The 22,656-nt window shown below is 43.8% G+C and overlaps 1 protein-coding gene across 4 annotated transcripts in view; it reads right to left on the bottom strand.

The window, feature by feature from the left end:
- Positions 1-4,133, bottom strand: part of CYLD (CYLD lysine 63 deubiquitinase) — a 381,887-nt gene extending 377,754 nt beyond the window's left edge. For all 4 annotated transcript variants that reach the window (XM_069216436.1, XM_069216434.1, XM_069216435.1 and 1 more), the window contains exon 1: positions 4,012-4,133. The gene's annotated coding sequence lies outside the window, so the exon portion shown is untranslated. The remainder of the gene's footprint in view (positions 1-4,011) is intronic.
- Between the last annotated feature and the right edge of the window lie 18,523 nt (positions 4,134-22,656).

A 22,656-nucleotide genomic window follows, 5' to 3' on the forward strand; every position in this document is an offset into this window, starting at 1 on the left:
TTTCCTTAGACACATATCCAGACTAGGGAAGGGCTCGCCGAAGCTCCCCCTAAGACTGGACCTGGTTCTAAATAGCATTAAAGATACAGCATGCTTAAGACCACTTCTGTACTGGGTCAGACTATGGAAAACGGAAGAACTCGAACCCTTCAGGTCAGCAGTTAAAGAACTATTGCCACCTTGCTACGGATGGGAAAAAGTAAGGTGGCTAAGGGAGATGAAAGCGGCTTGGGTCAAACTGAATTTATCCCATTATTGGGAGAATCCCGAGATGATTCCTGGTAACGCTAGACGCCTGATCAAAGATCGATATTGGGAAAATATTCATGAGGAATCTCTCGGCTCAACTGGGTTAGGTCGGCTGACAGCAGAGTTTCTGCTGGTCAAACACGAACCTCTGCCTGAAAGCTTCCTGGATCTCCCTATACCAGCCCGTGCCCGCTCTTTACTACTTCTGTTCAGATATGGAACATTGGCAGTCAACAGCTTTACGGCTTGCTGGTCGACCAATAGTCCTTTATCTGACAAATGCATAAACTGCCATCTATGCAAGGAAACTTCCGAGAATGTCCTATTTTTCTGTCCTTTGTACAAATGCCCTCGAGGGAAGTGGATTATTCCTCTGTGCAAAACACTGTCAACACAAAACCGAAACAGTGTATATAGAATGTGTAAATTTGACACTTCCACGCTGGTAGTGAGCTCTGTTTCTAAATATTTGGCAGCAGCATGGAAAATCCGCAGTAGAATCATAACAGATCTTAAATCCACTGGTTGAAGAACGGTCTAGAAGTTAGCGAATTAGCATCCTGTCATAATAGTCTGGGCGAAATCATTAGTGCGATCTATCAAGGACATAAGACTGTATCTCCGAGCATGTTGTCTAATGGGTTACCCCAATTGAAGTGACTCATAAGCCCCTTGGCGCATATAATTTTATAAATGGCAAGATGCAATTTATCTGATCAACTTATTTAAGAGAACTGACTAACTTAGGGCTCCATTTTCCACTGATTGACTTCTAACTTTTGTAAACAGGACCTATTGTATGTAGTTTCTATGTCTTATCTTATGTACAAATCCGTCTTAGAATAGTTTATATGTTTTTAACAATTGATTCGTATTATTTTAGCATTTAGCTTCTTGTATAGGGCAAGATCCAGACACTATTTTAAGAGTCTTGTCTTAATTATTTATGAAACTTTTTATGTAGTTTTATTAACCCTTTTTTTATATAAGCAGTGTACTAATTGCTAATGTCTCTTTTTACCTGATGGTCTATGGTTTTTATCCTTCTGTATGTATGATTATTTTTTAATTTCTCAAATGGTCCAAACCAGGACCGAATAAACTATTGATTGATTGAAGTACTGTTAAAATTGATACAGTTACACCAGCTTTTTTTTAAAGCTTAGCAATGGAAGAACTGCAGTAAGAAGCAATGTGTAAAACAAGTGTTTTTCTCATTTGATGCATCTTTTCTACACCTGTGTCTCTTCTTCCTCACTATGAACTGTATTTCTCAGTCGCGGACTATCCAACAAGACTTCATTCTTTCTCAGCATTCACCCATCTCCAAGATCTGACACATATTTCTCACAATATTTACAGATTCCCTGCTCTTCTGTTTAATGAAAGAGTACAGTTTATGATACTCGAGAAGATAAAAAAACAAGAGCAGCATGAATGAGAAATTAAGATTGTTATTGTGTTGAGTAAAGAAATAGGTCTCCACCCTATAATTTGTGGCATTTTGGGCAAATCTCAAATAGCAAATCTACTGTTTGTCTGATGTGTGATGTTCAATAGTCTCTATCCAATCAAAAAGACACATGCTCTGAACGATAAACCGAGAAAGGAAGACCATGGCTGTATAGGTAGGTATTTATGTTTTGCATGACTCATGCCTCATACTCTGTGTATAGTGAACATTTACTATGTATATTCGGGGACTCAGTAAGAAAGGCTCGTCTACGTTCAGGACTAAAGCACATTAGGATTAAAGTAAAATTAAAATGCAAATAAGCCACCAAAATGAACCAAGTTTCGGCAGTTATTGTAAAAGGCGAAGTCATGTAACAGAAAACTTTCGTGGTATTAGGTAGTCTTGGGGCTCATGTAAATATAGAACCATGGGCTAAATGCAATAGAGAATAAAAGTGACATATTGTAAGAGGCAGAAAGGCGCATGCATTGCTTTCCTCAAAAATGATGGCCCTCACGATGTCACTATCAGTAAAAAGAACAGTTGTGTGGCAGGTGCATCCACATGCATCAATTTAAACAATAAGGACACACCTCCAAGTAATATGAATCAGAAGAGCTTACATGACCTCAGTGAATACCTCGGATATGACATTCAGGCCAAACTAGCACTCAAACTGGGAGCACGTCAAGAACTACTGTAGTAACGTAGTAACGTGGCACTGCTGTCAACTATTGGCATCTCTTGAATCTTGCGTAGCATTGTAAAACAAAATCTTCTGAGAAAAGCAAAGGTACAGATCTGCAAATAAAGAAGTTATTTTCATCACGTTGTTGAGAGAAACTAAAGTGTACATTTTGGAGACTAGGGTTCCAATAGAAGAAAAAAGTACAATCTTGATAACGTCACGGACAACCCATTTACATTTATTTGTGCATAACAAGTAAAGTGGAAAAAGACAAGTCTCGTCAGAAAAAAAGGCAAATCTCACACTCATGTTCATGCATATAAACGGAGTACAAAAAAGAATGCACACGGTCAAAAGACTAACTACTGAATAAATATGCTTATTTGCATATTAAGAGGATACTCTATAAGTAAATCATATAAAATAAAATCACAAGCAGGTGGGTACAAAAGACGTCCACCATCACAGCATCGAACGCAGGCAAATGGAACAGTGTGGCATAGAAAGTAAAGTAAGATACCAGCATCTGGGCAACAATCTATATTAAAGAAATTAACATTCACATGATTTAGAAGATAGAAATTGAGGGAAGGACAACTACCTTTGTGACTCCAACATGTTTAATATTTAAGACTGCCCTCCGTACACAATTTTACATAGAAGCATCATCTTTTCGCAATCGGTGTAAATTACTTGAATTTAAAGTATTAATTTAATCAATGCGAGGTTTGATAATAAAAACCCCTCTTCAAGGAGGTACATTAACACTAAAACCGTAAATATTAAAATAAATATATACGATAAATACATGATTACATGATGTAACCTTCTTGTAGATCGTTTTTACTTTTGGGATGAATCCATGCACAGTTTTAATTTATGGCAAGACTGGAAGCCAATATTATTGCATAATCCTTTAATGCCACCTATTCCAGCAGTAATAATAGTAGAATAGTAGTAACGCAACAAAATTAGCCTCAGTGTCTATAATAAAATCCAGATTTTCTGTGCACCAAGCTGCGGAAAAATTAAATTTTTACAGTGCAGAAAGCCGCTACCAACGTTCGAGTTTTCCTAAAACAAGTCACTTACAATATGAATGTGTGCTCTAGCATAATGGTCACAAAGAATAAAGCTTTTTTAGGTTTACTTCCTCATACTGTATTGTGTAAAAAATCATGCCATGGCACCAAACGCCTGGAAGACACTCCTGAAAGGGTTCCTCAGTTAAGACATTTTCTCTCGAAAACAACGACTTGTCTGTCACTCGTCCTCCCTACCCGGCAAACCGCCCTCACCAAAACCACTGTTACCGTAGCTTCGCCCAGAAACTGCATCATACAGGGACGACCCTCACACATGCAATCGTCACTGACACTCTCCCAAGAGCGATGCCCCCTATAACACATACATCTAAGGCGCCTCTACCCGGAGATGTGCGTTTAACTTAAAAAGTGGGCGATGTCACTGGCTGACACGCGTCATCCACTGTAGTGGTTGCAAAACATTGAGGGCATAATGCAGCTGTCACTGGAAGCAGATGACATGAAAGGAAACTCATGTGCTCCCATGTCACGCCTCACGAGTCATACGAGAGGTTACAAAACTTGGACCGTACCTTCAGTCTCCCGACTGACACATTTACATATCCGAATTCTTCCACTGCGTTTCCGACTCAAAGCAATCCAACTTCAATATACGAAGCACCGTTGCCAGGTCTGAAATCCAAAACAAGCACCACTCACCTTCAAAAGAAGCCCAAAACGGACGTGCAGGTCCTACCAAAACAAGCCCAATCACCACTATCCTAAAGTTAAGGATGATTACTATTTAAAAAAGAAAATAAAACACGGTGAAGTCGCATCGACGTCATATAATAGCATACATTTAAATAGGAATGCTGATCTTAAATGAGGCAGAGAAAATGACACCGATATAATGTGCAAATTCGCGTGTTTTACATGCACGGAACTTGTTTTTTCCATTGCCTTACATTTTTCCCTTAATTTCTTAAGGAAAAAAGCATATTTCAATACCTAACGTATAACGAACTGTTAGTTTTAATTGAAATACCCCATTGTAAGATGGCCACCATCGTAACACGGCATAGTGCCCTCATACTTTAGTAGATTTCTATATATGGGATACTAGAACATTTACAAAAAGGAAGACCCTCTGACAAGGGAAGGAAAAATAAAGTTCACTTTGTGTTCACAGGTCAGGCTATGGATCAGTACGCTAAAGGTGTGTCTAACTGTGATTCCCAACGCATTCCACGGTGGCCCACCCCAAAAAAGATGGCTGAGACAGGACCGAAAGATATCTCTCCCGCGGCTGCACTGTAAGATGTTCACCTGCTCCAGAAATCATAGCCCAGCCTCTTAATTACAGCCACCTTCCTAGAGGAATTTGTGCGCTGAGCGTCTTTGAATGCTGGAGAATATCCTTGGTTTTGGAGGAACAGAATGACTCGGAGGCAGCCAAAACAGCAGACGGAAGCACTCTGCTGGAGAAATTCGAGAGCAACACATCGGGAATGAAGTGTTGCCACATAGCCGCGTATTCTTTAAGTCCAAGACGGTCAAAATAGTGAGAGAAGCAGTGTTTTAAACGGACAGGTACTGTCCAGGACGGAGTACTTGCGCTTCTTTAATTTGGAAGGGAGAGTACCTGTATTTCTCGGTACTCTTGTAATACATTTATTGGGAGGATACCATCACTTTCCATGAGCGGACAGGTACTCTAAAGAATGCAAACCTTCCATAGTTGCCAAGTTTTAAAACTGCTTATATATATAGGATATTTATGTGGTTTCATTGGTACTATGATGTGCGTTCTATTGCTAAATGTGTGACATTAATATGTGAGTGTTGATTTTCTGACAATAAAGAGAGCATCACCAATTGAGCTTATGCTAACACGTTGTTTACACTGTCCTTCATCTTGCACCAATCCCACAATAAATGACAGGATAGCTGTTGCTGATTCCTGTTCTAAATAAAATCTAGTTTTCACTTGAGTAAGGAGAAAGTGCTCTCAGAGAAAGTTCCTTATTGTACTGAATCAGGGATGGTTCTCAATACCCATTGCTTATGTTAAAGCAATGTATCAACTTAACTGTGCATCCAAGACTGAGAATGGTTGAATCTTAATGTACTACTATCCTGGGAGAATCTTTAAATGTACGCTGAGGTAAGATGTTTTTTCTAGCTTTTTTTCTATTGTCCAAACCCCGAGAATCAGGTATTCCCACTGAAAGTATGAAAGTCATTGTTTAGAAGCCTATATGAGTGTGAATTTACCTAGCAGAGGAACCCCTTATTTCCCAATTTAGAAGGTGAATCTATACTGGATTTTTAGAACTGTGCTGAGTTCTTTGTACTTATGACTCCTATGCTTTGATGCTAAACTTGCTCATGTAACCATTTCTGTAATTTGCATCTTAATTATTTATATGAAGCAATGAAACAAAAATCTTTGTCATTCGTTCGAGAATTTTTCAGCATTATTGGATGGATCCTGTTAATTAGAAAATAGATTGTTCCAGTCGGGAAGCACCAATATCTGTATCAGGACTAAACTGCTCCTGGTCCTAGAGGTTAGCCCGCCCCATGAGTCACAACTAAAGACAGATCTCCGCACTGACAGCTACTCATATTCTGAGAGAAATAGCCAAATGTTCAAATTTCCTTAAAGCAGAGTTAATCTTTCAGTCTCAGTATGGGTAAAGGGAGGACATTCCAAGCGATGGCAGAGATATACGAGAAGGAAGTGCCTCCCCCCTCTTTTCCTTTTAAATCAAGGCATCAGGGGAATGAAGAGTTCTCGTCGGATGGTATGGAGTCAGCCTGCTGGTGAAATATGCCGGACTGGTAGTAGGCTCTATGGGCCAGAAGAAGCCCTTTGAACTGTATCCTCTCCCTAATCGGTATCCAATGCAGTGACCTAAGATGATGATGTATATGAGCACCTCTGGAGACCTTCGGTAGAAGCTGAGCTGTGGCATTCTGGGCCAACTGAAATCTCTTCAGCTCGTAAACTGGAAGGCCCCTATAAAGAACATTGATGTAATCTAGTCAAGAGGTAATGAGAGCATGAAGGCCTGTTTTCTGAGTTTCAAAAGGCAGTAGGTCCAAATATTTCATCATCAATTTTTAAAGTCCAAAGCATGAGCCCACCACGCTTTCCACCTGTGTGTGAAAAAACAGCAAGATTAGCAAGTTTCACCCCAGACTGTGCACTACGGGGCAGGAGTGGTTGGGACATTACTGTGCCCGCATGTTCCATCCCAGGATAAGGGGGATGGTCGAGCCAAAAAGAAGAATCTCCGTTTTATTGCCATTGCACTGAAGGCTACTAGGCCACATCCACTTGAAAACAGTGTCAAACGTAATTTAAATATGATAAGAGCCTTAGGCATGTCCTTGTCCAGAGTAAGAAGAAGCTGCATATCATCTGCATAGGTTACAGTCTGTACCATATCCAGATGATACGCATAGCTTGAAAAGAATTGGCTACAGAACTGGGTAAGGCACCTTCATGGTCCAGACTGTTTGCCCCGAGATTTAAATTGATCAATCCTGCTCCTGGTTCCAGAGACAAGGTGGCGCAAAGAACAACAATAGGGACTGCATGCGAAACAAGGGACAAGCGGCACAGTGCATGTTGAGAGTTGTAGTAAGCAAAGAGTAAAGGAACTGAGAACAAATAGAGTGTGACTGTGCTTGTTGGAGTTAAAATTATTGTGGTTCTGATTATGTTTTTAAAGAGAGGTACGTTAAGTTGAATATTAAATCTGTAAACTTGCCTGCTATGACAGGTCCACTGTAGGGCACTATCAGACACACCAAATTAGAAAGATAACTTTAGTGTGCGAGTACTAAGAGAGGCTAGTCACTGTTTGTTCCTCAATGCACAGAGAATGGGCATGCTGAATATTGACTTTCACAGGTCGAGACCTCACTATAGTGCAAGAGTAGGTAGAATTCTTGTTGCTATAGAAAACCTTTCTGTAGTCAAAGCAGGCAAACAGAGTAAAGATTCAGAAGGAACTTAGGAGAGGTTGGTGTGTTGCGTCAGTGCGGTGCCACTGAGTGATTGGCTGGTGGGCCGTGAGACCGCTTTACCATACGGTGACCTTTGACAAAGATGCAGGAAGAAGGCAATTGTCAGTATGTTTGAACCAGGATTCCTTGCGATCATTGTTACAATGGGAAATCTATTGTCAAAAAGAGAGAAGGATGCAAATAACGAAGAAAAGCCCCCCCCCCCCCCCCCAGCTGTACCCCAGCTAGGAAAATGGCGACATAGAAAGGATTACACATGTGCATTTGGCTTAACCAATGGCACGAAAATACATCCAAAGACAGGAAGCTTTGATTTCCATTGAGTTGACCTTTCCCCGTCCCCCAAATAGAGAATCTGAGGAGAAGAAGGCAGGACTTAAAACTTCAACCTAGACATACACAATTTGAGGCACTAAATCTTTGGGAACAGATGGCGAGTTAAAAGAAGAGGAAGACATTTGAATTTAAGATTCACAGTAGGGCTTTTTCATTTAGAATTGAACAGGATGAGAAAAGGCAGAGAAAGTGGAGGAAGGAGGTCATTGAGACAGTTGGGGCATATCCTCTGCTAGAAAAGGATGAAAGGAAAAAACAGAGAAAGAATTAGACATAGAGGGAGGAGGAAGACGTCCTCATTCAAGAATTTCTTAGTGTCAGACCACACCCCATATAATACCACAGCAATGGACACGCCAATTACTACCGCACCAATGTCGCTCGAGAATGCAGTGACTGGGATCCTGAGTGGAGCCTCGTGCACACTCATATTATACAGAGATGCCTCTTCCATCTTCCAGTCAGACCCCTGTATCAGTGACAATAAGCACCTTACCCTTGCTGTGCATCATTCCTGCCTCCCTAGTCGAGACTCCTGCTAGCTCCCTTTAGAGTCAACCTGTCCAATGTTTACCTCAGATCAGCACTGAGCACAGGATGTATGACCATAGTTCCTGATCAAGGAGGAGAAATGATCAACAGAGAAATTATGGGTCAAACAACAAGAAAGACGTGTCAGTAAGGTTACCAGGAGCCGGGCAGTCCAGCCAGAGTATAAATACCCTAGTTAAAGATGGTATGTGAGGTGCTGGTGAAAGGAAACATGGGACTGGATTACCGAGGATATCATGGGGAAAATTAATTGCTATATATGTGCAAGGATGCAGCAAGAGTGACAAAGGAGGCAAGATGGAAAAGGTAACAGATGGATGTGGTATTGATACAGCACAGCGGAAGAAGTTGCAAAGGAATGGTAAGATGGTTACAAGTGTGAAGAAATTGCAGATGTTGAAGTTAAGAGTGTTGCAAACACATGTAAAGGAACTAATTGAAAGCATTAGAAAATAGAGTGACACCAAGCAACACAGAGAACTGTGCTCTATAAAAAAGAGGGAAAAGGCAAAGCAAAGGGGAAAAGAGGGTGAGGAAGTAGCAGTCGGGAGACGTAAAGGAGTTTCCCCTGTGAGAGGTACAATGAGGAACATATTAACATGTCCCCTGGTCTCAATCAGATCTTTTCCATTTTAACAATTTCCTCCAAAGCTTAAAGAGAATTCTGATAAGTGGTGCATCCAAATGGAGCAAATTGTGACCATTTCTAAGGTGTTTTTGGAAGACTTGGATGCGTTGTTTGAAGTAGCATTCCAGAAAGTCTTATGGGTTTATTGCAAGAGAGCTGTTTAATGGCCCACTAGGAACTGCCGTGGGCTCTAGGCACTAATGCCCTTTACCAATTGTCAGGGCTCAGTATGAGAAAGTCATAAGGCACAAAGTTGAAGGTTCTCTAAAGAGAGATAATGGCCTAAGAATAACCCAAACTCTCCATCAATAAACACTTATCTTGAGAGTCTAGTGTAGGTGTATATGGAGCAGAGTGGGATAGATGACCACTTAGGGAGGAATATGGGAGGATTTCTGCCCTTTTTTGCATATGGATTAAGGCCAGAAATCAGCAACCAAATTATCTAAGGTGTCCTCTGTTGGCAGAGTAAATCAGTTGACAAGGTCTTACAGTATGCCAAGTAGTGCAGTGACATGTTAAAGGCTCGGCAAAAGGGACTAAAGGAGAGGTTCTCGATTGCCTAAACCCAGTTGGCACAGAACTTAGTGACAAAGAGACTATAGTTCCCGCCCCAAGGGTCCGAATTAGATCCCAGTTTCAGAATGTTAATTCAAGGAGTTTCCTTAAACTACAGCATGAAGCTACCTGAAATAGGGGGAGGTCGGGGAAATGCAGCAGGGACCCATATAAGTACCCTAAAGAATGTTACACAGTACCACCTTTGCAACAAGGTAGGGCATTGGAAGAGGGAGTGTAGGTACAATCCAGACTGAATTGTGACAGAACCCCGAGGGGTGCCTTTGACAGGACCGGGTGAGTTCACTTCAGTACCTAAAACCCCAATGCTTTTTCAGAAGGTTTCAAAAGCTGGAGCATTGCCTAACAATTTTAATCCATTGGCAATGCAGGGAGGTATCCCACCCCTGCAGCCAAACCCCAAGGTCCCTCAGAATCCAAAGATGCCACAAAGAAACTCAGTCCTCATGATGTTCAGACTTCCATGGATCAGGATCAATGAGGGTGCCTGAGGGTGGGAGAAGGAGTGCTTATTTGGTGGAGTCCCAGAAGTAGATCAGACTGGACCTTATGTGGACAGCAAGGTTAACTGGCATCCTGTATCCTTCCTAATAGACACTGGAGCCACTTGTTCTGCGGTTAGATCTGTTGAGTTCCCTAACCGACCCCTCTTGGGAAAAGAAGTCTAAGTTGTGTTAGACTTGGCATCCTTGACATGGTCTCCCCTAACTTTTTGCCTCTGTTTCCCAGGTTGTTGATGTATTCTAGACTCTGTTTTTGCTGTTTTTGTTACTCTGGATACTTTACCACTGCTATCCAGTGCTAAAGTGCAAGTGCTCCTATGTAAAATGTATGTTTAAATGATTTGCCATGATTGGCATATTTTATATACTAGTAAGTCCCTAGTACAGTGCACTAGAAGTGCTCAGGAACTTTAAATCAAATGCTACTAGTGGGCCTGCAGCACTGGTTGTGCCACCCACATTAGTAGTCCTGTAAACATGGCTCGGACCTGCCACTGCAGTGTCTGTGAGTGCAGTTTTAAACTGCCAAATCGACTTGGCAAGTGTACCTACTTGCCAGGCCTAAACCTTCCCTTTTTATACATGTCAGGCACCCCTAAGGTAGCCCTAGGTAGCCCCATGGGCAGGGTGCAGTTTATGTTTAAGGTAGGACATATACTAATGTATTTTATATGTCCCGACAGTGAAATGCTGCCAAATTCGTTTTCCACTGTTGCAAGACCTATCTCTCTCATAGGTTAACATGGGAGCTGCCTTTAAATATTATTAAAGTGCAGATTCCCTTAGGGAGCAAATAGAAATATGAAGTTTAGGGTTTCTGAGCTCAAAATTTAAAAATGCCTCTTTTAGTGAAGTTGGTTTTTAGATTGTGTGTTTGAAAATGACACTTTTAGAAAGTAGGCATTTTCTTCCTTAAACCATTCTGTGACTCTGCCTGTTGGTGGATTCCCTGTCTGGGTCAGTTTGACAGACAGGCTGTTTTCACCTGTCTCTAGACAGTGACACAAAGGAAGCTGGGGTGTAGCCTGCATATCCTGATAAGCCATCTGTGCTAGGAGGGAGGGGAGGAGTGGTCACTTACACCTGAAAGGGCTGTGCCTGCCCTCACACAATGCAGTCTCCAACCCTTTGGTGTGTGTCCGGGGCCGAGCCTGGGCAAGGCTGGATCTTATAAACAAGAGAGACTTTCCTTTGAAGTAGGCCTACTTCAAAGGCAGAAAGGGGTATAAGAAGAGAGTCTTCAAAACCCCTGAAAATTATATAACTTCTGGAATCAAGAGGAACCTCTGCCAAGGAGAAGAGCTGGAGAGCTAAAGAAGAGTGCTGCCCCGGTCTGTGTCTGTGCTTTGTTGGGCTATCCTGCAGTTGCTGCTTCTGCCTATGAAAGGGGACAAAGACTAGACTTTGTGGTATATTCCTGCTTGAGAAGACTCTCCAAGGGCTTGGACTGAGCTTTCCCCCTGTTCTGAAGTCTCAGGGCAATCAAAGACTTCCCCTACCAGCACCTGGACTCTTGCTGAGACTCCTGCCCTGACAAGTGGTGCCCTATCCAGTCCCTGGGCCCTTGAAAGGAGAAGCTGGTGAAAATCCAAGAAAACATATTTCGGACAACTCCGGACCGACGTGCTGCCGAATCCCGTGACGCCGCCTGTAACCGACTCCTTGTTCCTTGCTGAAGTGCAACGACCCTAACAGGCCCGATATCGCTGCAGCTTTGCTGAAGTCTGCGACTCTGTGGAAGTCGCAGCACCACATCGTGACTGACTCTGCCCGAAGTGCACAGATTCAACACTTAGCACAGATGCTGCCTCACCTTCATCGCTCCGCAGCAAGGACCTGTTGCCTCTTTGTGACGCCTCCACTCCTTTGCCCTGTAGCACTGGAACCAACGCCGCCTCGGATCCAGCGACACCACACTGGCTTGTTCTCACATTTTACTAAGGTACTGTACCTGTGGGTCTACGTGACTCCATACCCGATGCCATTGGCGTCAGATTGTGGTGAACGACTCCTTCACGATGCCGTGTTATGACCTCATTGAAGCAATTTGTTTTTCTAAGCGCTATTTTTGAGTTTAATCTTTAAAAAATCATAACGACTTGTGTATGTCGGATTTTTGTTGTTTTGTTCAGATAAATATTGGCTATTTTTCTAAACCTGTGTTGAGTCTTTTTGTGGTGTTTTTACTGTATTATTTTGTGTGTTGGTACAAATACTTTACACATTGCTTCTGAAGTTAAGCCTGCCTGCTCATGCCAAGCTACCAAGGGGGTGAGCGGGGGTTAACCAAGGGTGATTCTCCTTTACCCTGACTAGAGTTAGGGGTCCTTCCTTGGACAGGAGGTAACTTGACTGCCAACAAAAGACCTCATTTCCAATAGTAAGCATCACAAATCAACAGTGTACTAACCAAGTTACTGCCCCAGTGCCAGTTATAATGGGTGACATTAGAGAGCAACACCAGTTTGTTATCTTTGATCTAGTCCTGTTTCCTTCTGGGCAGAGACCTTTGTCTGCAAGTTCAACTGTGTTATATATTGCACGCAGGACATGGTAGAAATAGAGAACCAAGTGGCTGATGCCGAGTTCAAGTTACAGTCATCCGAGTCTGTTGTCAGACTGTGTCCAGTCCCTACCAAGGACTTGGCAATAGACTTAAGGGAGACAGTCAAGAACAGGATCTGGGATTTTACTGATAAAAAAAGTTGGATTGGTCAAGTATGCCAAGCCCCTAAAGCTTCCCCTTCTGCCTAATGCCATTTACCCTTAGACTCACCCATACAAGATGACCCCCGAGGCCATTGCAAGAATCAAACCCTCCATTGAGAAAATGATAGAGCGAGGGGTTCTGAAGGAGGTTATTGGAAGGCAATGTAATTCCCCAAATATGGTCTTACAAAAGTCAAACAAAAAGTGGAGGATCATTCAAGGCATTTGAAAGATTAACCAAATTGCCGTTCCATGCTATCCTATGATACCAAGACCTTTCTGTGATTGTATTCCAGATTCCTCCAGAAGTGTAGTGGTTCATGGTCATTGATCTTTGTCAGACATTCTTCTTGATCAGATTGCTCGAACAGAGCCCTGTTTCGCTTCAGATTCTTGGTCCAAGAGAAGTCCCTTGTGTGGTGTCATGCCCCACAAGGGTACACAGAGAGCCCCTCTTATTTCAACAAGATTCTTGAACCTAGAGCATCTGCAATTGCCATGCAGCTCGACATTAATCCAAAACAAAGATGATTGCCAGATTGCCTCAATGACTAAAGAAGCTTGTAAACAGGACACTAATACTTTTCTCATTCATTTGGCCGAGAATGGACATAAGGTCTCTGCTGTAAAACCTGCAATACTCTAAGAGGGAAGTCATGTATCAGGGACATCAAATAGCAAAGGTAGTGTGGTGAGTGTCTCATGAATGCCTAAAGACAGTTCATTAAATGAAGTTCCAAACTACTCCGAAAGAAGGGAGAATTGTTTATGGGCATGGTTGCCTACTGCCAACAATGGATTCCAAACATTCTTAGTGGTAAATCCTTTCATAAGGGTAATGCATGCTTATATCAAGGCCCCGGTAACAAAGAATAAAAGCATGGAAGTCTTCCAGAGCTTAAAAATGTACTTAGCAGTGCACCCGCTTTCGGAATGGCAACTATATGAAAGATTTTGTGCTCGTTTGTCACGAAAGAAATGTGTGTGAACTGTCTGTATTAACACAAGCTCATTGGTACACTAAGCATCCCATTGGCTATTTTCAGCTACTCTTGATCCGGTGGCCACAGCATTGAATGGTTTTCTAAAAGCGGTTGCAGCAGCTAGCCTTACTATACAGCAAACTGAGGGGGATCTTGATGGGCTATCCTTTGACTGTAATGGTGCCACACTCCATCGAAATTCTCACGACTCATACCAGAACTCAGCATTTGACAAATAGCCTTCTCACCCTCAGTCGAGAATATTTTCATCTGGAGATGTAACACACTAAACCCAGCTTCCCTATTACCAACCCCAAAGGAAGAGGAAGAGAGTGAATTTGACCATGATTGTATCAGTGTAACTAAGCTATGCACAAAACCAAGTTTTGACATACTGGATGTCCCCCTTGCCAAGTCGGATCATACCCTTTATATTGATGGATCATGTCAGAGAGTCGGACTTGGTATCTTAAGAGCTGCTTATGCCGTATGTACTTTGAGTGGGTTAGTGGAAGCATCTTAGTTGTGCCAGGTAACGTCTGCGCAAGATGCTGAACTGTTATCTGTTACCAGAGCCTTCTGTATCTCAGAAGGCTTGCGAGTTACCATTTACACAGACAACCAGGATGGGTTTGGAGCTGTGCATGACTTCGTCCAGTTATGGTTGCAGCTGTAATTTTTTACTTCCATTTATACCCCCATCAACAATGGATTGTATGCTTCAAATATGTTAAATGCCATTCAATTGCCAAGGGAGATTGCCATGGTAAAGTGTGCTGCACATAAGAGCAGTAATGATTTTGTTACCGGAGGCAACCACTGTTCAGATGAAGTTGCCCAATACTGGGCTCTTATCCAGCAACTTTCAATTAGGTGAGCCATGTAACAGAGGGAGACACAGTGACGAATATGTTATTGAATCCTGTGCATGTGTTCAATGAGTTGAGAAAATTACAGCATGCTGCCCTTGCAATAGAAAAGGCTAAGTGTAAGGATCAGATGTGCAAAGAACGCCAGTGATATGTGGGTGTGAAATAAAGGAAAGCTTGTCCTCTCTGATTCGCTCCTACCAGCAATAGTCAGACACATGCATGGTCCAACTCACGTGGGAATAGTGTCTACTTTCCATTCTTACTGGTTTGATCCTCGGTTCAGAATGACAGCAGAAGACTTGTGCCTACGATGTATGATCTGTGAAAAGCAAAATGTGGGTCAGAAAGTTGAGGTGACCATGGGTCATTTTGGAAAATCTGATGATTTATTTAATCATCTTCAGATTGACTTCGTGGAAATACCAAGATGCAATCAGCTAAGGTACATCCTCATCATGTGTTTGTTTTCACGATGGGTCGACACTTTTACCACCCAAGAGTGTGACAGAATAACAGTTGCCAAACTATTGTTGCAGGAGTTAATCCAGTGATTTGGAATGGCAGGCCATCTTGAATCAGATTAAAGAACAAACTTCAAAAGTTAAGTCATGCAGTCATTATATGTACAGCTCTAAGTATTGACCAAAGGTTTCACTGTAGCTACAGTCAAGAAGCATTAGGAACTGTAGAAAAAATGAATGTGATGATAAAAAACTGGCTACAGCTTGTCCCTCTACACCACTTAAATGGCCTGATGCCCTTCCTTTAGTGCTCAGGTGCATCGAAGTACACCTTGTAAAAGAACTGGACTATCGCCACATGAAGAATTGATGGGGAGGCCCATGTAAATACCCTCTTTCCCAGCACCTACCCTTGTGAATAACACAGATGACATGATCCTCGAATACTGCAAAGGATTGTCTGACATGGGGCATTCCATCTCTCAGGTTGACATTGTTACTCCGCTGTCCAAGAATCCCCAAGGCACATCTTGAAACCTGGTGACTGGGTTCTCACAGGAAACATGTCCTCAAGCCCTGTCTAGATGAGTGCTCGTGTTGACCCTACCAGGTGATCCTGGTTACAAACACTGCTGTCAAGTGTGCTGGTCTGCCGAATTAGAAACAGGTCTCTCACACCAAAAGGGCAAGGTATGAAGGGGAAGCAGCAGACCCAACATCTTGTCTATTCCTCAAGTCATCCTAGGTTTGAGGTGTCTGAGGCTTTTGAAGAGGAGGACCAGACTGGAGACCTGCCATCTCCGTTGGATGAACAGCCTACAGAGCCAGAGACTGACGGGGATGTTGTCATTTCATCAACCACTGTGATACCAACGGCTAAACTCAGGATATGCATACACCGGGACAGCGAGAATTAATGGAAAGCAGAGGCTAACCTATCACAGCAACCTTCCCAAGGAGCGTAAGCTGCAGCTGAACTGGGAGACTTTCCTTAAGAGAGTGAAACGGCCCCAAAGGAGCCAGAAATCTCAAGCACTTCAAAGGACGGTTGGCATGAAGGACTCAGACGAGACTCCCTGAAACTAAAGACTTGTGGTGCCAAAAACATGTTACACCACCCACTGACAAAACATCAAAAGGATGAAGAGAGAGCTAAGGTAATGGTCAGAAGACAATAGCTTCTTTGGCCTCCACCTGGAACAGAATAAAAATTGCTGTAGATTTTGAGTTAGGGTAGAGACAGTAGGATAGCAGCTAGGGGACTAACTCTATCAAAGGTTTACCTGATCTCACTTGAAAGTGGTGCAGTCATGCTACAAAATTATAAATGTGAGTTTGGCAGTTGCCATTTCAGTTTCTATGTTTGGGTGACTGTTGGATGGTACTTGCTAGGAGGGGATAATTCACAATTTTCAAACAATTACACCCTTACCCCTGTAGTCAGCCCTCCCTTGCCCAAGAGTACCATTTCACATATCCCACTGCACGAGTGTGTATAGCAATAACATGTATCATCGGATGTTGTCTGAGTATGTAAAGGTTGAGGATTGTTTCATCTGCTCATATTCATGCTTCAGCAGCTGAAGGTGCAGCTTACTATCATTTACCTCTGCCATACTCATTCTCCTGCTCCATGTATTATCTGAAGTTGTCTGAGTATGTAAAGGTCTTGGAGGTTGAGGATTGTTTCATCTGCTCTTATGTTTCTGCTTCAGCAGCTAAAGGAGCAGCTTACTATCATTTACCTGTGCCATACTCATGTTTTGTGAAGTCCTTCATGCTCGACAATGCTGTGCATACATTCCACACATAGATAAGCAGCTTGACAACTATATTATTAACATCACAAACATAACAAATTAATTAACCAAACTGAAAGAATCAGGTGCCTGGAAAGGATTAGGATCATTCTTTGGATCCACTGGAAAGGAATTTTTCTAAGATTGGAGAGTGGCTTGGTAGTGTAGGATGAGAAACCCTGAAGTTGCTATTAACCCTCTCCTGATCCTACTAATTGGAATTGCAAGTGTGCTCATTTTCTTCAAGTTCTGCAAAGGACTTTCATCACAGAAAGGGATGAATTGTGGGTATTATAAACTGTCAGCAATGAGAGGAAGAAAGCAGAAGAGACTTGATGTCAAGGTTGAGGAAACGCAAAGTGAGCTTTATGATATCACGAAGGATCTAGGAGTAACAAAGCAGAAGAATCCAAAGTTGATAACTGATGTGCTGTAATAAAGAATTTGGGTGACGATTAAAGTCATCAGAAAGGGGGCTGTAAGCTTTGATTTTTAGTCAATAAAGAGAGCATCACAAATTGAGCTTATACTAACACTAAATTGTGTTTACACTGTCCTCCATCTTGCCTCAACATCACAATATATCACGTGATAACTGCTGATGATTCCTGTTCTAAATAAAACTCGTCTAGTTTTCACTTGAGTAAGTAGAAAGTGTTTTCAGTGAAATTTCTTTGTCATACTGAATCAAGAACAGTTATCACTATCCCAGGCTTATGTTAAAATAATATATCATCTTAACTGTACAGCAAAGCCTGTGGGAATGGGCTACAGGGAGGACTGGGGACTGGGTCGTCTGGCTTTGTGGATCAGGCAGCCGACTGCACCTGGGCCTAGGCCAGCAGGACATGGCTTGGCTGGAACCCACCCCTCTGTCTTGATCCAGAAAACCAGCGCTTGGCCCTCGGTCCCCCCATAAAGCCCCTGGGGAGAACTCCCTGGAGTGGCCTATTGCACCACTGGAAAATCCCCAGTTACACCTGCTGCCCTCAAAAGACCGTTAGGAAGGGTAAGCAGGCTGGTCATTAAAAAACCTAGTGGGGTAGGTCTCTCTCAGACACCTCAACCTGAGATATTCCTGTGTCTGACTGACAAATGTTAGCATTTCTTATTCTCATCTATTTTCTTTAGTATACTCAAGCTTAGTTCGAAAGCATGCTTGGGGCGACAAATACTTCTGGGGTGAAGTGTGGAGAGGCATGTTGTTGGGGGGGTTTCTTCAGTTTATAGTTGTTCCCTTTCCTCATCTACCAGCCAGCACCAGTCACAATGATGTGTGACACACACTTCAAGTCACATTGTGGGTGTGCTTACAAACCCCCTGTAGGAAAGTGGCTCTTTTGACATGGGTAGCCCCCCACTTTTTGCCTGGTATTAAATGTGGTTTCAAAGTTGTTAGTTCCCTGGGCCAGATCTCTTTCCCAAAATGTTGTGATGCATTGGCATGATTGGAAACACCTTTAGCTGCCACTATGAATCCCTAGTAAATGGTACTTAGGTACCCAGGGCATGGGGTTCTAAGGGTAGGCCTCTAAGGGCAGCAGCACAGATTGTGTCATCCTCAGGGACCATGCATCCAAGTGCCCCCAGCACTGCCATTGCCGACTGAGCGTCCTTGTGCAATCCTAAAATGCAAAACTGACATGGCACACAGCCTGTGTTCCCTGTCCACTACACACTGCATGCAATATAGGAGGTCACCCCTCTGGCAGGCCTTTCAGCCCTATGGCGGGGTGCACTATACTGCATGTGTGGGCAAAGATGCATAAGCAATGTACCCCTACTGTGTCCTTGACAAACCTGGGACTTAGTAAGTGAACAGAGCAGCCATGTTACATGCATGTGCTGGACACTAGCTAGTACAAGTTTCACAGCTAGATGATGGCCACTTTGAACCCAGGGTTGTTTGGTATCAAACAACTCCGAACACTAAATTCAAACTGGTACCAGTATTGGATTTATTGCAAAATTTACCCATGGGCAACCATAGAGGTGATCCCTGCAAAAGCTAAATAACCCTGGCATGGTTGCTGGCTGGTCACAACCAGCCTGCCTCCACCAGACAAGATTCTGGAACACTGCGGTGAGAGCCTTTGCTCTCTGGGTTCAGAAAACAAACCATTCCTGGGCAGAGGTGTTGAATCTCCCCCCCAAGAAATGTGTGCAGCCCTGTCTGCGAGCTTCAAAGGGCTTGCTGCCCTTCAAAGTCGACCTCCAGCCCTGCTGCTAGCAACAGATGGCAGCCCCCATTGCAAACCCCCACATTTGCAAGGAGCAACTGCAGGAAAATGCACAAAGGACAGGAGGAGTGGCCAACCCCAGCTTGCACTACCCCTAAAGTGTTGCATGTGAGGTGACCTCTCCATTTCATTTCCCTCCAACTTTCATGGTAGGAAAAAGACCTATCAGGTATAGGGAAGTGACCTGTGCCCAGAAAAAATGAAATTAGGTTCTGTGTGAATTATAGGAGTCTCAACTCAGTAACTAAGACAGATGCACACCCAATTCCAAGAGCTGATGAGCTCAAAGACAGATTACGGGCAGCCAAATAGCTGAGTACTTCTGATTTGACATCAGGGTACTGGCAGATTGACCTGACCCAGGAGAAAGAGGCATCTGCATTCTCCACTCCAAGTGGGCATTATCAGTTTACTGTTATGCATTCTGGATTAAAGAATGACCCTGACACCTTCCTAAGGCCAGTGGACCCCGTCCTTGTTGGTCCAGAATCCTTTAGTGCAACATATTTGGACGACATTGCTGTCTACAGCTCCACATGGCAGGATCACCTGATCCACCTAGGAAAGGCCCTTGAGGCTCTGCAGAAGGCAGGCCTCACTATCAAAGCCAGTAAGTGCCATATAGGGCAGAATAAAGATGTTTACTTGGACCACATTGTAGGTAAAGGCCAAGTCCAACCCCTCCAACCCAAGAGCCAGACCATTCTGGTTTGGGAAGCTCCCACAACCCAGACTTAGGTCAGGGCATTCCTTGGCTTGACTGGGTATTATATGAGATTTGTGAAGGATTATGGCATCATAGTGCCCCCCTTTGCAGAACTGACCTCCAAGAAAATGCCCAAAAAGATTAACTGGGCAGTGAGTTGTCAAAGGGCCTTTGACACTCTGACGAATGACATGTGCTCTGTTCCGGTCATACAGGCTCCAGATTACTCCAGGCAGTTTACTCTTCAAACAGATGCCTCAAAACGGGGAGTAGAAGCAGTCCTAGTTCAGAAATATGATAAGGGACATGACCAGCCCAGCAGAAGACTACTCCCTAGGGAACAAAAAATGGAGTGCTATAGAGAGAGAAGTCTTTGTTGTGGCCTGGGCCTTTAAGAAGCTGAGACCATACCTGTTTGTCTCTCACCTCATAGTTCAGACAGACCGGATACCTCTGAGACAGTTGCAACAAATGCAAGGTGAAAATCCCAAACTGCTTATCTGGTATATCCCTACAGGGAATGGACTTTCAAGTGGAACACAGACCTGGGACTGCCCATGCCAATGCAGATGGCCTTTCCAGGGTCTTTCACTTAGACAATGACTCACTATGGAAAGCGTAGTCTCATCTCCTTTCATTTGTGGGGCTAATGTAAGAAAGTGCCTATTTTGACATGGTCAGCCCCCACTTTTTGCCTTATATTTTATGTGGTTTCCAAGTGTAGTGTCCAGGGTCCCCTGCTAACCAGGTTCTCTGGGCCAGATCCCTTTCCCAAAACTGCTGTGATGCATTAACAGGATTAACACCTTTAGCTGCCACTATAAGACCCTAGTAAATGGTACTCAGGTATGCAGGGCATGGGTACCAAGGGTAGGCCCCTAAGGGCAGTGGCACAGACTATGCCAACCTAAGCGAGCATGCATCCAAGTGCACCCAGCACTGCCACTGCAGGATGAGTATCCTGGTGCAAGTCTAAAATGCAAAACTGACATTGCACACAGCCTGTATGCCCTGTCCACTACACACTGCATGCAATATAGGTAAGTCACCCTTCTGGCAGGCCTTTCATCCCTACAGCAGCGTACACTATACTGCATGTGTGGGCACAGATGCGTAAGCAATATGCCCCTATTGTGTCCTTGCCAAACCTGGGACATAGAAAGTGAACAGAGCAGTCATTTTACTTGCATATGCTGGACACTGGTCAGTACGAGTTTCATAGCTAACATGATGGCCATCCTAAACCCTGGGTTATTTGGCATCAAACAACTCAGAACAATAAATCCAAACTGGTACCAGTATTGTATTTATTGCAAAATGTACCCAGGGGCCGCCTTAAAGATGACTCCTGCAAAAGCTAACTAACCTTGGCAAGGTCACTGGCCAGTCACAACCCTCCTGCCACCACCAGACAATATTCTGGAACCCTGGGGTGCGAGCCTTTGCTCTCTGGGTTCAGAAAACAAATGAGTTCCTGGGTACAGGTGTAGCACCTCCTCCCCCAGCAATGTGCACAGCCGTGCCTGAGAGCTTCAAAGGGCTTGCTGATCTTGAAACTCGACCTCCAGCCCTGCTGCTAGCAGGAGATGGCCGCCTTATTGCAAACCCCCACTTTTGGTGGTAGCAACAGCAGAAAAATGCACAAAGGACAGGAGCAGTGCAGCAGCCACCCACCCCTAAGGTGCTGCATGTGAGGTGACCTCTCCATTTCATTTTCCTCCATCTTGCATGATAGGAAAATAGCCTATCAGGGACAGGGAAGTGATCTCTGCCCACAGGAAGTGGTTGCATAGTGGATGTAGTCACCCTAAGGTAATGACCCATTGGTCACTAAAAGGTACTCCCCTAAACATCCACTAAATGCAGTATTTAGTGGGAACCTTAGACCTGCAGATCAGATACCAAGGACACAAGAAGGCTTGCAACAAAGAAGACCCAAGGCTTGAGAACTGCATTCCTGCTGCAAAAAGAAAACGGCGCCAAACCCTGCCTGCTGCACCCAGGACTCAACAATCGCCACTGAGGAGTTGCATGGACATCGGACAGACTCTACAAACCCGCAGAGGCCCCCCTTCCTTCTGAAAAACACCAAAGATCTCCCTCCAGAGTGACGGTACCATTACTTACAACAAAAATGCAAAAGACCAGCAAAGTGCAGTTCACTAAATGGCCGTTGACCAAAGAACCAAACACCGCAGCAAGACCAAATTTCACCCACTAAACACAGAGGACAAAACCTGCAAGCATACCAAGTTTGGTGACACTCCAGTGGTTGAACCATGCAATAGCCAGTGGTACTGGACCACCAACGTCAGACTCCCAGAAGAGAATTCCACTCTGGACTCTCAAATGGCCAGAAGCAAGCCCCATTCGAGAGACTTGAGGACACATAAACCACCCCCCCCCAGAGTGGCTCTGCTGACCTGCAATTCACCCTCAAAATTACCTGCCTCCTGCTTCCAAGTGCACCTTTGTGCACAGCTCTTAGCTCACCCATCTGCCCTGCACTCGGTCTCCCTGGGCCCTGCACTGGAGATCCAGCTGTGCTCTACGGCCCCACCCCTTGCGACCTTTACATTCCAAGGGGACCCACCAGACTCACCTTGTAGTTCGCCTGTGCATTGCTTTTCCAAGAGGTTCCTTACAGTGGTTCTGCACCAGCTCCAGAGACTTTTCAGGAGCTGCTCCTGCCAAAACCGGGAACTGCCCAAACATCTCCGCCTAGTCCAGAGGACCTCGATGACCTCGACCTAAAAACAAAAGATGACACTGGGAAACGCATTGCTTGATTTATATACATTTTTAAAGTATTCTCTCTATGGTGCATAA

This window comes from Pleurodeles waltl, chromosome 12 (genome assembly GCF_031143425.1).
Source record: "Pleurodeles waltl isolate 20211129_DDA chromosome 12, aPleWal1.hap1.20221129, whole genome shotgun sequence".
NCBI lineage: Eukaryota > Metazoa > Chordata > Amphibia > Caudata > Salamandridae > Pleurodeles > Pleurodeles waltl.